Source organism: Ambystoma mexicanum, chromosome 4q (genome assembly GCF_040938575.1).
Source record: "Ambystoma mexicanum isolate Mex_15411 chromosome 4q, UKY_AmexF1_1, whole genome shotgun sequence".
In the NCBI taxonomy this organism is placed as follows: domain Eukaryota; kingdom Metazoa; phylum Chordata; class Amphibia; order Caudata; family Ambystomatidae; genus Ambystoma; species Ambystoma mexicanum.
This window is the reverse complement of record NC_090928.1, coordinates 960,155,369-960,171,503: the sequence shown is the minus strand read 5'-3', so window position 1 is coordinate 960,171,503 and position 16,135 is coordinate 960,155,369. Positions and strand designations below refer to the sequence as shown.

Genomic DNA, 16,135 nt, shown 5'->3' with positions numbered 1-16,135 from the left:
AGGACCTGCGTGATGGCCCCCAGACTGTCTCACATGATCAGCGCCGAGGCATTAAGGCAGCTGTATTCGCCGCTATGACCTGTGCAATCTCATGCCTCGTGTCCTCCCCCTCCGCAATATATTGTCGGAAAAAGGTCCAACATTGAGTCCTGTCTAGCGTCCACCCTTGCTAGCTGTGCCTCAAGGTTGGTGGTGGGAGCAGAATTGGTTGTGGGTGCTGCGACCGGGCGTGCATTGGCAGAGCTGTTCTGGGGGTGAGCTGAGGTCCGAATCGTGGAGAAAAGGATCTGCAATGCTGCTGATGGGTGTGTACTGAGTGTGGGGTTGGGGAGTGGACACGGGGCTTGGGGAGTGTGGACATGTCACATGGGTTAGTCCATCCTCGTCCACATACTTCTACACTGCAGTTTCAATGTCGCTCAGTGGGGCAGTAGCTGCTGCCTCGCCCACCGAACTTGTTGCTGCCAACAGTGTGCCACTGGCCTAGGCTTCCTTTGGTATTGCCAGCTCTGTGGTCCCATTGTCAGGCGTTGATGTGGGGCCCTCATGTGCGCCCATGGCCTGGGCCAGGGTGTTGCTAGGTCTGGAAAAGACCCGGGGCTACGCTAATGTCAGAACTGTCGGTACTGGAGGCTAGCTAGCCTTTTGGTTGTAGCTCCTGAGATTCTATCTGGGGCTACAACTAAAAGACCAGGGGCTATAGCCCCCTTAGCCCCCCCCTAGCAACGCCTCTGGCCTGGGCACTCGCCCTGGGTTTCGGTGTGGCCTGCGAGGCTGCCCCGGAGGTGGTCTTGCCTGTGGGAGTTTTCGTGTGCCGAGACGTGGATGCCCTTGTGGCTATTTCCTCACTGGCATCCTCTCCATCAGTGCATGGGGGGGTATAAGAGATGCAGGGCATCAGTGATGGTGTTACATGCAAGATGCATTATATGGTGCTGTGGAGAATTTCATTAATCATGCATTCATATCTTACAGGTTTGTCACACAGGGTAGTATGAAGGGGGCATTTTGGCATGTGCTGTGACGTCTCAGTGCAGGGATGCTGCATGGCAGGTGGCATGCCGTTGTATTGGGGTTTGTGTGATGTATTAAATGTGCACGGTCTGTGTGTGTAGGCTGTGTGTTGGTAATGGGATTGGCACTGAACATGCATTTCAGTATGGCAGGGTTTGGGCCTCCATCTGGACAAGGATATGTTGATGTGTGTGTTGGGACTCTCTTCCACATCACTTGTGCTACGTCATGGTTTCCCCTACTGGGATCTGCAGGGTCACTCACCTCCAGCTGCAGATGTTGAGGCACCCGTCTCCATCTCCCCAAAGCCCTCTATGGACTCCATCTGTACAAAGGTACTGCATGTCTCCTCCCAGCGTGAAAGTTTATGGGTGAGTGGGGACCCCCGCCTGTGGCCATGGCCTCCCTCCTATTGCTGGCCAGGATGTTCTGTACCCTGAGGCGGAGGTCATCCCACCTTTTTTTACAGTCCTTGACTGTCCGTGGGGTGGTGCCGACTGCCGAGACCTTGCAGGCTATCTCCTCCCAGATCTCCTTTTTTCGTTGCTGCACCTCCCTTTTCAGGTTGTGCTGGTTGATTTCCTCAGCATGGGCAGCAAGGGTGTCCGCCAGCATGTTGAGTTCTTCGTCCGAAAAATGCTTTTTGCGCAGGCGGGGGTTTGATTTTCTGGTAGCCTTGGACATTTTTTATAGATAGGGCCTGGTCTCTCCTCTGTAGCAGTGGTGGTTTTGGAGGATTGTAATGGATTGTGTTTTTAAAGATGGCCGCTGGCGCATTTCCCATTCCAACGCGATGACGTTACTTCCGGGTCCGGTATTACGAGCCCGGTATTAGCATGATGTTATTACCGGGTCGGTATTAAGGGGTGCCTCCTAGGTGGAGGTGGTATCGCCGGGTCCCACGATGGTGCTATCGGGGTGTTGGAGGGCCTTTAGCGCCATGGCGGTATGGCCATTACCGGCATGGGGTTTCGCATGTGCTTGCGCACTCGTAATCACCCGCTATTAGCTGCGTCATACGAGCACGGACCCGCTAGTTCCTCCATGCCGGTAATGACCCCGTTTTTACCGTGCTTCTCGTAATGAGGCCCAAAGAATTTTCGTTTATTCATAACCACACAGTAGCACACTTCAACAAACCAAATCTTTATTAAAAAACACATTTTCAAATCACACCAAACCAGGAAAAAAAATCTTTTAAAAAACAAACATGTTTATATCACCCCAAAAATCACTTTAACACACACCATACATGATTAAAAAATCATTATATATAAAATCACATTTCTACTGCTCTGTTATTATTCCTTTATTTTGAATGCAACAAGTATACTTCATGATTCTATATCACGCACTAAACAACTTCCAATAATAATTCCCACCCATATTCTATAAATGCAGCAGGACCACTTCATTGTTATCAAATACAGTAAAAAAAACACACAGAGCCCCATTATCAACAAATTATCAGATCAAACTTTCAACAAACAACTGATTAATGCCAATGTTTTTTTTTTTTATCACAGGTAACATGAACTGCACAGTGTGAGTTCTGCAGTCAACATGAGAAAAGTAGACAAAATGGGGAGTTTCATACTTTCCAAAATCAAAAAGAGAAAAAGAGGACTATATTGTAAGAAAACGAATACAATGGCCGACATCTTCATTGCAAACAATCACAATGAAGTATACATTTACAAAATTAACACCAGCCAATTAGAAACACCCGAAACACACACAAAACCCTGGCCAGTATCGAAAGAATCCGTGGATTTTCCACGCGGCTACAAAGCTTACTTGTAGCTGCGGGTACACGTACATTTTCTACAAACTAAAAACCAAAGTATGCCAACCTTCAAAACTTTAAATAACAAAAGCCAACACCTAAACACACAAAATAAAGCACACAGAGATAACACTCTGTGCTATATTATCCACATAACAATATATATATATATATATATATACGGCTGTAAATATAACCGTGCCTACAGAGACAACCAATGAAAAGACGAAAAGCATTGACATGCCTAAACACATGTATTTTATACATGCGGTCATATAATACCCATACATGGATGTTTGCTGCTACCCGGGGCTATTCACAAAAATTTGGAATTAAAAAATGTACTTCCACTCCCCCAAACTCCAATCTAGTGTTCCTAGCCCACATACCATCCCCATCCAATCCCCATGATCCTCCTCCACTCCCCTAATTTCACCCAATTCCCCAAAACACTAAATACATCTACAATACTACTGCACCCAAAACGTATATGACATTCCACTTTCCCTAAAATAGCCGTGGCTGCATAATGTACAATGTCTACCCGTGAATAGCAATGCTGCACACTGGATAGAAACTGAGTAGCCACAAATACAGTTCTACATGGCCAATTTCTATAAACGTAACTCAGAACACCTAACTGATGAAGAAAATGCAGTGTAAATACACAAAGGACCTCATTACAAGTCAGGCGGTGGACCATGGTGCTATTAGCACCATGGTCCATGCCGGATTCCGCCATGGTGGATGGCGGAATTACCGCCCCATTCCAAGGTGAGTGGGGCAGTAATTCCCCATTCACCATTTGCCCTTCCCCATTCCCATTTTTGCCCCATAGGGCATAATGGGGATGGGGAAGGCGCTAATTACGGCACCGTAAATTACGGTGCCGTAATTAGCACCAAGGTCGCTTAGCGCCTTGGACTTTAACGCCTGCAAAAAGCAGGCATTAAAGTGTGAATCAGACGTTAAGGGTTAACGGCACAGACGGCGCCGTTAAACCCTTAACGCCTGACTTGTAATGAGGGCCAAATACAATAAAATAAAAAACAAGGTTTTTACTAAACCCACGGTTACATTTCATTGACTCATCATAACCAGGGTTACATAAATTGGATAAAAAGGGGGCTTAACTTCAGGCTTTATTCTACAATACAACTTAAAATATCAGTACAGTACAACACTACTCGTACTTGTGTAAAGTAGCTGAAACTAAAGCAAGCAGATAATGATACATAACAGTAAACTGGGTAAACAAACATTCCATAGCCACACAACATAATACCATAAGTAAGAATACACAAATCAAAATACATTGTACAGGACATCTAAAAATAGATTACGATTGATTTTTTAAATATTAATTTTGTTAAATTAATTTCTTCTCTTTTTCTCCAAAGTCGCACATATAAAAAAGCCTGAAAACAAAAGTAAAAAAAAGAGTCCCAAATACCTACCAGGTCACTGAACATGGCCGTTGGCCGTGGCCTGTGATTTTTCACCCCAATGTCACTATACCTACAGAAATAACTTTAAAAAAAATGAAACACTGACACCCAAAAATATACAGTCGTGGGAACAGAACTACTCCTACCCGCGGTTATCTTTAGTCCTTTGTAGCCTCGGATATCGCTGCGAATATTGGCAAAACACGCAAATGAAATGCTTTCCTGCAGCCCCAGCACCTCACGAAGTGCCCCCTCATCTGTGCCAGCTCCTCCCACACCCCAGATGGCCTCCTCACCTCCTTTGTCCTCTCCCTTTCCCCCCACAACACACACTGTTTCTGTGACGCCATTTGCTTTCAGAAGTCAGATTTATGCGACTATAGCCGCTGCTATGGAAAGCTTTGTGTTGCGAACTTGGTCCTTGGACCCCTCCTAACTCCGAAATTTCACTTTGTGCCCTCTACCCATCCCACCACCTATACCCTGGTGACATTTGTATGTTTTCTGACCTGCAAATAGATTTTAACTGCATTTTATTTTCCCATAGCCTCGGCAATAGCTGCAAATATCTCTCACATCGCAATAAAAACAAGATGGCGGTTGTTTCATTTCTGAAAACCATGATCCTGTAATGCATCAGGGGAGAAAGCTCTATTTTTTGGGTGCAAAAGGGCACCCCATTATCCATCAAATATTTAAATAGCTACTGAACAGAATAACCCCAATCTAAGCAAAGCACTTTTTTGAACGCTTCGTGCCCAAGCTGTTTTAGACCTGGTCCAAATACATACAGCGGTTTGGGCTGTGTGCTTTGGCAAAAATGTACCTTTTTTGTCAATGGGAAAATGAATGGGAAATCGGCTGCACTTTTGGATTTTTATTTTATTTTTTACGCTTAATAATATTCTTGTTTCTTAACGAATCTTTACAAAACTTTGCAGTCGAGAGGAGGTGTGGCGCAGACTTCTAATCACTTTAAACATTTCAGTAAAATCTGTTACTCAAACGTTATTAACAATTGAATTTTGAGATATTCCTACGTGTCTATGACTCACCTTAACTATAGGGCAGCTATAGTTCTGTGGTAGCGACCCGGTAGTTATGGTTAAGTTGCTCAACCCATAGGAAAAGCAATTTTTGGGTGGCTTATATCTTGGACACCGTTCACCGAAGCTATGCAAAAAAGTATACAGCCAACTCTGAATGATTTTTCAAAGTTTTGTGCGGTTTCATCAAGAGGTGGGGCAAAGTTACAAGGCAAGTCCCAAAACCTTTGAATTCTGAATAGACATGAATGGAACATGTTTTGCTTGTAGCTACAGATCAAACTGATGGATGGATTTTTACCAAACTTGCCCGAGGAGCAGCGCCCTCACCCTGGTCCCAAATGCATGCTTTTGTAAATTTGGTGTCAATCCATCCAGTAGACTTTTTTTAAATGCCCAAAATCTAGGCCCAAAAAATGTGTGATATCTCCCTCCAGTCAACTGACTCACTTTCTGATTCAGTGTCCACGTGTGCCTCTAGACAATCATGGAGCAGCATAACATTTGTGGACATCATACCTGGCCAGTATGCAAAACCTTTGAAACGGACACCATGTTGGACTCACAAACTGAGCTCTGGAAGATGAGGGGTGAGGAGGATGGGATGCATACATGTCAAGAAAAAGCAAAACATTTTGTGTTTTCTCTTGTTTTTTCTCTTCTCATTCAATGTCATTGCTGTGATGTTCATGAACTTGACGTATGTTCTAGGACATCAGAGCATATGTATGCATTACAGAGTCAATGAAGAACATTTATTTGATTGCTTATAACTTTGGCGCTGTTCAATTAAATACCACATAGTTTTGAACTATAAATATAGACCGCACTTCGAATGGTATTGCAAAGTTTAGTGCTATTTCCTCAAGAGGAGGCAAAATTAGAGGTGGTGTATCAACAATTTTAGATGGCTTATAACTTCGGTGCCATGTGTCGAATCTGCACAAAAGTCTAGAAAAAGATTGTATATCCACCGTTGAATATTTTTGCAAAGTCTTAAGGGATTTTGGCAATAGTGGGCTAATTGGTAGGGGGGCCCACTACATTTTGGAAAACGGGATATGTTTGAATGGGAAAAAAATAAATTCTGCTTGCAGCAACAGCCCGAAATGCTGGACAGACCTGCAGCAAACTTGTGTGAGGAGCATTGGCAAGGACCCGAAAGCATTCTTTTGCAAATCTGTCCTGTGTTTGATTTTCTGAAAATTGTCAAAATGTAGTGATATAACTTTGGTGCCTGAGGCAATATGTCCACTGGCCATGGCCACCAGGCACCGGTAATAGGGTTAAAGTGGACATGGCCATCAGGGAACAGCTATGTGGTAACTTTTTTAAATCCATATAGGCTCGGATGGGAAGAAATATTCTGCTTGCAACTGCAGCCCGAAGTGCTGAACAGGTTTGCAGCAAACCTCTGCAAGGAACATCCGTAAGGACCTGAAAGCATCCTTTTGCAAATCTGTCCAGTGTTTTATTTTTTCCAAACTGTCAAAATGAATGTCCAAAGAAAATGTGACATAACTTTGATGCCTGGGCATAGGCCTGGCCTTCGGCAAGGACACGTCTACTTTGGTTTGCTGATTGGGGCCAGTGGCGTGGCCAAAGCCCATGACCCATGGATTGTGGACACTGGCCATGGCAGCAAACCATGAGCACTGGCCATTGGTCACATTATGGGGATATAGTGGCCCCTGGATCCTTCATATGTTGCGTGCATCACTTTCAACCGTACCGCATGTAGGAACTTTCCATCAGACTTAATTTCATGCGTGATGTCATCAGTGATTACATCAATTATGCCATTTATGATGTCATCTTTGATTTCCTGTGTGCTAGTTTTAGCAGTGCATGGCAGTGGTGTGAGTTATGGTTGCATAGCATTCCATAACTGGCAAATTGAATTGTTTTTTTTGCTTTTACCTTGCAACCATAACGTCCCTTTAACATTGTTTCTTTCAATAAATGTCGCTTTTTATGAGTGCAACTTAACCATAACGTACCCTTAATGAAGTTTCTTCACTGAACATATATATTCAGTGAAACAATTTTAGTTGAAGTATCATGATGCAACAAAACTCTTGAAATTAAGTGAAACAAACTTTAGGTGAAGTGACATTGAGGTGCTGTTTTAATGCAACAAACCCCCTGAAATTTAGCAGATGTTGGAAGCTGTGCCACCTTAACTATGAAGACCCCGATGTGCAGTCCCTAAGCACACTGATGACAGCACAAATGATATGGCTGATAACATCAGGACTGGAAGTCTCTTCCTCGTCAGACCACCTTGCAGTCTTTTCCATCATTTGATATCCCATCTCTGTTCCTATACTGTCCTTGCAAATTCAATAGGAAGCTGATGGTGGCCTGGGGAAAAGAAAAGCAGAAAGTGGGTGTTAACATAACTTGTCCCACCTCTATCCCCCCATCAGAGCCTCATATTATGTGCATAAGGGCAGAGAGATGAGAAGCAGAACAGTGAAAGCAAATCTTTCTCAGAGATATCTTTGTTGGATTGTGGTTCTTTTAAATGCTGCTTGGGCCTCTGACCAAGTGGTAAAAGGGAAATTGACAGGGCACGAAGGCTTGCGGCAGGATAATCTACAGGTACCCCTTAAGAGCTCCAAACAATGTCCCTGACATTCTAGAATTTCATTTGTTTGCACTTTATGTTGGTTGCCTTTACCGTGTACTGTACTTTACATATAGTTTCCCATATGGTCTATCACCTTATGCAGATTTAGACCTAGAGCTTTGCCATGCTACCAAATAGTGAGTCAATGGACCTTAGCCTTTGACACACCAGTATCTGTATCTTTATATTTGTCAGTGTATTTATTTTTTATTATTACTACTATTAATATTTTTATGTTAAGCATCCTTACATAAATACAATATCTACCATACCAAAATAAGGAATTTCACAAATTGTGACACATTGTGATTATGCTGTATTGGATATTGTACATTTTTATTTACAATGTACAATTCATTGTACATGCCAAAGAATAATTATTAGATGTACATTACATTGAGGACTTTAGACAATCTCAAAACATTTCCCTACTGCAGCTACTTTACAAAATCAAACTACCCCAACTCAGAAGTCCAAAGATTGATATCCAACATAATATAACTAGCTCTACAGTTTCTTGTTACATCAAACATTCACCACAAGGGCTTCTGATATAACATACTTGGACTGGTCAGACATGGACCACGATTAAGCATGTGTTACATTCTTCAATTGATTAACTGAGCACTGTTGAAAATACATTTCATCATGGCTGCCCTCTTCCTTGGCACTGGAGTGCCTCTGAGGGCTGCCATGGTGACAGAGTCGCATTGATCCTGATTAGTCTGCTGCCCGTGGTATTGGCATAACGGGAGCCGGCAGGCGAGAGAGCCGGACCCCAGCACAAAGGCCCACACGAAGGCCCATGTCTAGACCTGTCCAGAGCTGGAGGGAGCCCCCATCCATGCCACCACTTCTAACTTCATCAGGCCCATGCTGCACTATGATCAATCGTGCTGTACCCCTGCATTCTGGGACCTTGAGAAATGTGCTTACTTTTACCAGCAAGCACCTGGATAATCTGCTGCTGCATCACAACCCTCTGCCTGGTTGCCTACTTATTCCTGCCTCCCGTGCCCTACAGCCTGATCACAAACTGTATCTTCCTCTCACTTGATATGTGTATCTGGTGTAAATTTCACTTATTGCCTGTTTTCTGCTGCCTGCAAGTGCCAAACCCATAATTCCTCTACCTAAGCACCTTTATTAACATTTTCTTCCGTTATAGTCTCTTCTATTGCTTTTGGCAACATTAAAATCTAGGTGTGTTTTTTAAATCTCTGCATCCACCGTTTTGTTCTGTATTAGTGCTTTTTGGCAAAATTCGAATCTAGGTGTGCTTTTTAAATCACTGCGTCCTCCGTTTTGTGCTGTATTAGTGCTTTCTGGAAACATTCAAATCTAGGGGTGCTTTTATTGTGTGCACTGTTTGTCTTCCATTGCACACCTCCTTCTCTGTGGCTGCTTGGGTGCTAGGCCACTTTGTGTATTACTGTGCAATGTGCTGCTCCCCTGCTTTCTCTCTCTCCCCTCTCCTCCATGGCACTCTCCATCACTCCAATATCTAATATCCAATATCCAATATCTAGTCTAACTGCTATTCTATCACCTATTCTACCTCTCTCACAAAGTCTGGGGTGCTTTTATTGTGTGCACTGTTTGTCTTCCATTGCACACCTCCTTCTCTGTGGCTGCCTGGCTGCTAGGCCACTTTGTGTATTACTGTGCAATGTGCTGCTCCCCTGCTTTCTCTCTCTCCCCTCTCCTCCATGGCACTCTCCATCACTCCAATATCTAATATCTAATATCCAATATCTAATCTAACTGCTATTCTATCACCTATTCTACCTCTCTCACAAAGTCTGGAAGAAGAAAAAAAGCTGAAAAAAGCTCTCCTGGACTCTAATCCTGCCCTACCTATCACTAAAACCTACGTCAATGCCACTTCCAGACAGACTATTACTGACATCCTTTATCTGTCTCCTCCTCACCCATTAATGCTGGCACTAGGTGAGAAGTTCTAGCATACTTCTAATCCTCTAGGTGTATCATTAATGTCTATCACAATGGCAATATCATGGCCCAAGGTTCTCAACCTACACTTCTCTTTCTCGACCAGCACCTGTCCTCTCTCATAAGCCTCCATCCTTCTCTTGCCACCCCTGCTTCCTCTCCCCTCACTTCTCCATCAACACCGATTGGAGTACCATGCCACTGTACACCTCCTCAGAAAACCTTCAAAGGTGGTAACCAGCTTCACTTAGCTACTCTGAACGCTTGCTCTGCTGTCAAACACATCTCTGATATCTGTCTCCTTCTCAAAGTCTTCTAAGACTTTGACCTGGACGTCTTCGCTCTTACACCGAGATGTGGTCAATGCCAGCTTTGTCGCTGCTCTTGACACTCTCCTTCCTGAGGGCTAAACTCCTCTCCAAACCCAGACCCAATGGGCCTGGGGGTGAGTAGCCCTGATCTTCCCTGAGTGGGCTCCTGCTTCCATCATTTCTACTCAATCCTACTCCTCTTTTGAATGTCTTGTATGTAGACTTGGGGTCTTGCCTACTCTTTCCCTCACCCTTGCCACTATCTGTAGACCCCTTGGCCCTATATCCATCTTCCTCTCTGAATGGGCCGACCTCACCTCATTCCTTTCAACCTCATCTTCCAAACTCCTCCTCCTTGGTGACTCCAACATCCACCTTGACTCTCTTGAACCATCCACCTCCCAGTTCTGGGTCCTGTGTGACTCCCTCTCTCTCACTATCCTTGCTTCCGTCCCGACTCACTCTGTATGCCACACTCTTGATGCCCTCATCTTTGGTGACATCCCTACCTTCACCCTCCCCCGGTATGACCATTCTCTCCTTTCCTTTCACCTCTGGCTCCTGGGCCCTCTTTCAGAGCCTCCCCTGCACAGCAAGCCTCCTTTTCCATCATTCGACCTTTGAAGCGAGTGTCAGTTGCTGCTTTTGCCTCCACCTTCATCCCCCCTCAAACCTCCACTCCTGGCTCTCCCTCTGGATCTGTACTTGCTAACCGGCACTGTGCCATATCCAACAACCTTGACATCTTTGCCCCAGCCATGTGGATCCGCCTAAACATGCCACCAAGAACAACAGCTGGTATGAATGTGGTCTAGCATCTTTGAAACTTAAGTGTAGAGTTGCTGAATGGAAGTGGCAGACCTTGGGCTTATCCTCTGACAAACTGGCATACCGCCTTTTCCAAAGGCAATATCGCTGCTCTATCCACTCCAAGAAATGGGCCCACATCCAAGCCCACTTCTCTGGAGCTAGTAACAACACAGCTGAACTTTTATCACAATCTGTAAGGAACTCACCAATCCACTTGCAGACTCCCCATCTCTCTTCCCCACCCAGGCTCTCTGCACTGCGTTGGCCTCCCACTTCACATCCAAAACTCAGGACATCTTGTCCTCACTCTCCTCCATCCCCATTCCTCTCCCAGGCCTACTCGTCTGCCTTCCTTGCTCCCCTCCTCCTACCCCATCACTTTCCTCCCTCCTGCCCATAGCACTGGATGAGTTCTCTAAAGTCGTCCGCTCTGTGAAGGCCTCGTCCAGAACCATCAAGGACAACATCTCCTCTCTCGCCCCGGCTCTTGCTGACTTCTGTAACCATTCCTTTGCCAATGACTCTTTCCCTCTATCCCTCAAGCACTCCCTTGTGCACCCTCTTCTAAAAAAGCTGTCAGCTGACCCCTCCTGCCAGGCTAACTATCACCCTATCTCTACTGCCCCCTTCCTGGTTAAACTCTTGGAAAGGTTTGTCCTCCCCCAACTGACTCTCCTCACTGATCTTGTTGGCTGCCTTTGTGACTACCAATTGATTCCGGGCATTCAGAGGCACGGAAACTGCTCTGCTGAACACCAGTGAAACCATGCTCGCAAATCTCGACTCCAACTCTCCTGCTGTTCTTATCCTCCTCGCTCTCTCCTCTGACTTTGACATGGTCAGCCATTCCAGCCTCATAAAACGATTCAGTGACACCCTCAACATCACTGGCCGGGCACTGGATTGGTTGTCCTCCTTCCTGACTAACCGCCCTTCCCAGCTGCAACTGAGGTCTTTCTCCTCCACCACCAGCCTCTCTACCTGTGGCATCACCCAGGGCTCTATCCTATTGCCATGGCTCATCAATATCTATCTCACCCCGCTTGCTCACCTGATCCCCTCCTTCTCTCCGCATTTCCATTGTTACGCAGATGACACATAGCTTTCCTTCATACTTTCCTCCACTCCCCCCTCTTCCTCTGCTCTCATCCCAGACTGTCTGTATGCCATTCAGGCATGGTGTGCAGCAAATGATCTCTGTCTCAACGGCAGCACGATGGAGATTCTCCTCATCAGGACACATGTGCCCTCTTTTCCTCCTACCCCCTGCCCGCCCTCTTTGGTATCATAAGGGTCATCTTTCGACTCCGTTCTCTGCTTCACCCCTCACATCATGGATCTTACCAAGAAGTCCCACATCCAGCTCCACCTCCTCAGAGGCATTCTCCCTTTTCTCACCTTCGCCCAGAAGCTCAGTGTCTCCAGAGCCCTGGTCCTTTCCAGGCTACTGCAACAGCCTCTTTCTCAATCCCCCTCTTTCCTTCCTTTGCCCCCTCCAGCTAATCAAGAATAGGGCTGCAAGACTTTCCCTGGCATCAGGCTCCACATAGTCCCCCGTGATAGGGATGAGTATCTGGGTGTCATCCGCATAATTCGTGTAGGTGACATCCAGATAGTCAAGGATATCAAAGAGTGGCTTGGTAAATACGTTGTACAGGTTGTACTTGGTAAATACATTGTACGTTCTAGAAGACCTGCAGTTATTTAATTGGGCAGCTGTGGTCATTCGGATTAAGGGGTTATGACAATCTACCCACTGTTACTCAACCACGGTAGCGCTGATACAGAATGCCACTCGGATTAGAAGTGACTGAACATTTCATTACCTGCATTTAGTTAATAAATGCCTGCTCAAAACTCAAATAGAATTAAATTGGAGAAGAATTTGCAAACACGTCCATATGCCAGAGATCCATGCAATTGCCTTTTTACCTGATACCCCACTACTACCAAAGAATCCTTTTGATGATGTTGTTAGGGAATGGTCAGGAAAGACAATTCATTTCTTTCTGCAATTTGCAGGATGCTCTCATCAGGAATTGAGCTAGATTTATCAAGAAGTATATTTTAACACTGGTTTGTTGTGGCCCTCCCTCTAACACTTTAAATGATTATATATCCAGCCCCACAATGTGGATCTGAAACTCAAAACCAATGTCTGGTATAACACTTTGCAGCTGTGCCCTGAAGGATAAATACTTAAATAGTTGACATTTCGTTTTAATTTCCGCAAAGATAACAGGATAGTATTTCCAAACGTAAGCACCAAGTTGCCTTAATGACTTACTAGAAAAATAAAATTACCTCTTTCAGCATACAGTTAAGTTCACCTTAGCAAGATCTCCCCCACCAAGTGGTGGTGATAATGGAAGAAGCTTCCTATTTGGCAAAAAATGTATGATTGCATTTGTAAACATATTGGCAGAGTTGCACAAAATAAAAACTAAATAACATTGGTCATATAGGTGAAGGTCTATATTCGAGAGTTGGAAAAAACTGGGTGCATTTACACATTCAGGTTTACGGTGGTATTTTTCAACATAAACTTGTTTGCCTACAACCATTGATCAACTAGTTAGGATTAGAGTGGGAACATTTTTGAGTCTAGGTGCAGGATAACATGCTATGGCCTCAACCAGTCCTTTATGCTACCAATGCCTTGCCTGAAATGATCCTCATGGATTTAGTACCTATCTGTAGTAAGTGTTGCATTTATCCATAGCGTTTCACTGCAATGAATCCCTTACTATATATCTCATCAAATGGCAGAACTAGAAAGAAATGTAAAAGAAATGCAAACAAGAGCATTAGTGGGGAGGCCTGAATACAGCACTTATGACTGCTCAATTGCCCAACAAACAAGGGGGTGGTGTGTACTGGGGGTCCCTCTGCCAGACTTACCCAGATTCTTTAGCTCACTATCTTTCACGGAGGAGACATATCCAAAGCATATCAGGGCAGTCAAGCACCGAAATGCTAGGCAATTCTCTTCTAAGCAAGAGTACCAACAGCAACCTCAGACACGTGTTTTGGTCTGGTTGGACCTCATCAGTAGGATGGAGCTGTGCCTCTCTAAGAATAGTGAGCAAAGGGTCCACGTCTGGATTCCCCTAGTAATTTAGGGTGAGACCCAAAGTTACTTAAAATATGCAAAAAACGAGGAGGGACCTGGGAGTTCTTCTGCCAGACATTAGTCCTGGTTACAAGGGACTTACCCAAATTCTTTAGCTCACTATCTTTCATAGAGGAGAAATATCGAAAGCATATCAGCCTTTGTCCTGCCCCGGGGCAAACCAGCACTGAAATGCTGGGCAATTCTCCTCTGAACAAGAGTACCAGCAGCAACCCCAGACACATGTTTCGGTCTGGTTGGACCTCATCAGTAGGGTGGAGCTGTGCCTCTCTAAGAATAGTGAGCAAGGGGTCCACGTCTGGACAATGGTGCCGGTGCTTCCATGACAAGTCTGCCTACTGTGGCCACTGCGCATGGCAGGGTCAGACCTGATGGGAACAGCGGCTCCAGCAGGCAGACTTGTCGTTTGCTGGTCTGGAAACAACGGTGCTGGTAAGTTTACCAGCACCATTGTTTCCGGACCGGCAAACTTAAATGAGGCCCAAGATCTTTGGCTTTCTACAGAATTGTCACCCCTTAATTTGTTTAATTTGAAAGATTTGAAAATAGATCTGGCCCAGCTAGACTTCCATTTAAAATCATCTTGTGGAATATTACAGGTCTGGGTGTAAAAAAGAGGTACGCATACCAGATGGAATTATCATGCAGACAGGTTATCATAAGCCTAATGGAAACCTGGGTAGATGATTGGAGTCTACTTGGATTCCCTGCCTTTTGACAACATGCAAAAGAACTAGATAGAAAAGTAGGATCTCATGGGGGTTTAATGACAATGATTAAACATAATCACCACCTTCAATTTACATTGATTGAGAAACAGGAAAGACAATTTCCTGAATTGAAACCAGCTACTTTGTCTCACAATTTTATCAGATCCTATTAAGATATATTTACATAACTCCCATGTGACAGGCAGAGGTAGTCGTACAATCCTATGGTTATCTCGATCAGTTAATAGAATTTAATAAGGGAAACAGGCAGCAGAATCAGGTTTATTTCTGTACAGCACTGCAGAAATAGACATAGAAACCATCAGAGTGTCCTGATCACAGTAAATCTGCACCCAAAAACAGAATTCTGAGGTTTGTTTTATAGGGTTTTATCCAATGTGGTTCATACAAAAAATCTGCATGATACGTTTATTCGGTGACATTATATTGAGCTTCCTAACAGAAAATCCTCTGGCTTTGAAGAGCATGGCTTAACAGCATCATGTTAAGTCTGTACAATTCTGCAGGCCTAACCACTACACCATCTTCACCTGGGGAAGATATTCCCATTATACGTAACAGGGCACCGTCGGGTGACTAGCACTCACTTGACCCTCTGATCCTGTTCTCAGACAAGCATTCTCCACTTTATGTGTGATGTATCATGCATCACTAAGCATGTTTGAATCCCGGGCAAGGACTACCGACACATCCGCACAACCTCCTGGGCTTGCCTATTTCTGCCAGTCAATCACGTTACCCCACTGATAATGCACTGCTTTTAAGAAAACATAAGACCGTCAGTTTGGACATCAAAGCCACCACCTTCTCCGTCAGTTGTGTGTGGCAAGTCATGTCTTACTCACTCATAAAATTCCAAACTGTGCAATTTTTCAACCAGGAGAAAGATATACAACATCTCACTTCCTGCAATCTGTACAAGAAAACTGTTTGCTGGGGGAAGTCTAGGACCAGCTTCGGCACCACATCTTTGCAGTCCTACATGGTTCAGCACCATGTACAGGAGTGGCGTGAAAATAAAAGGCCACAAATGCAGCTTCCCACCAATAGTCAATTACCATTCCACCCCTTGCCAGTATTGTCACACTAGAAAACATTTCTGTAGTGAAAAATTGCTTCAGATGCTAAGCTTCACCTCTGATTCCTACCGTGATACAACCCCTAAGTGCCAAGTCAGTGTGATGGATGTGTCTGAATGTGGACAAAATTATCACAGATCCTATAGCAGAGTGCTCTTGCTCACCAAAAGCATAGTGGTGATGTTCACTGTT

General features: G+C 44.6%; 1 protein-coding gene across 1 annotated transcript in view; it reads left to right on the top strand.

The window, feature by feature from the left end:
• KCNH1 (potassium voltage-gated channel subfamily H member 1) overlaps positions 1-16,135 on the top strand; it is a 2,382,450-nt gene that overhangs the window by 2,308,074 nt on the left and 58,241 nt on the right. The window lies entirely within an intron of this gene.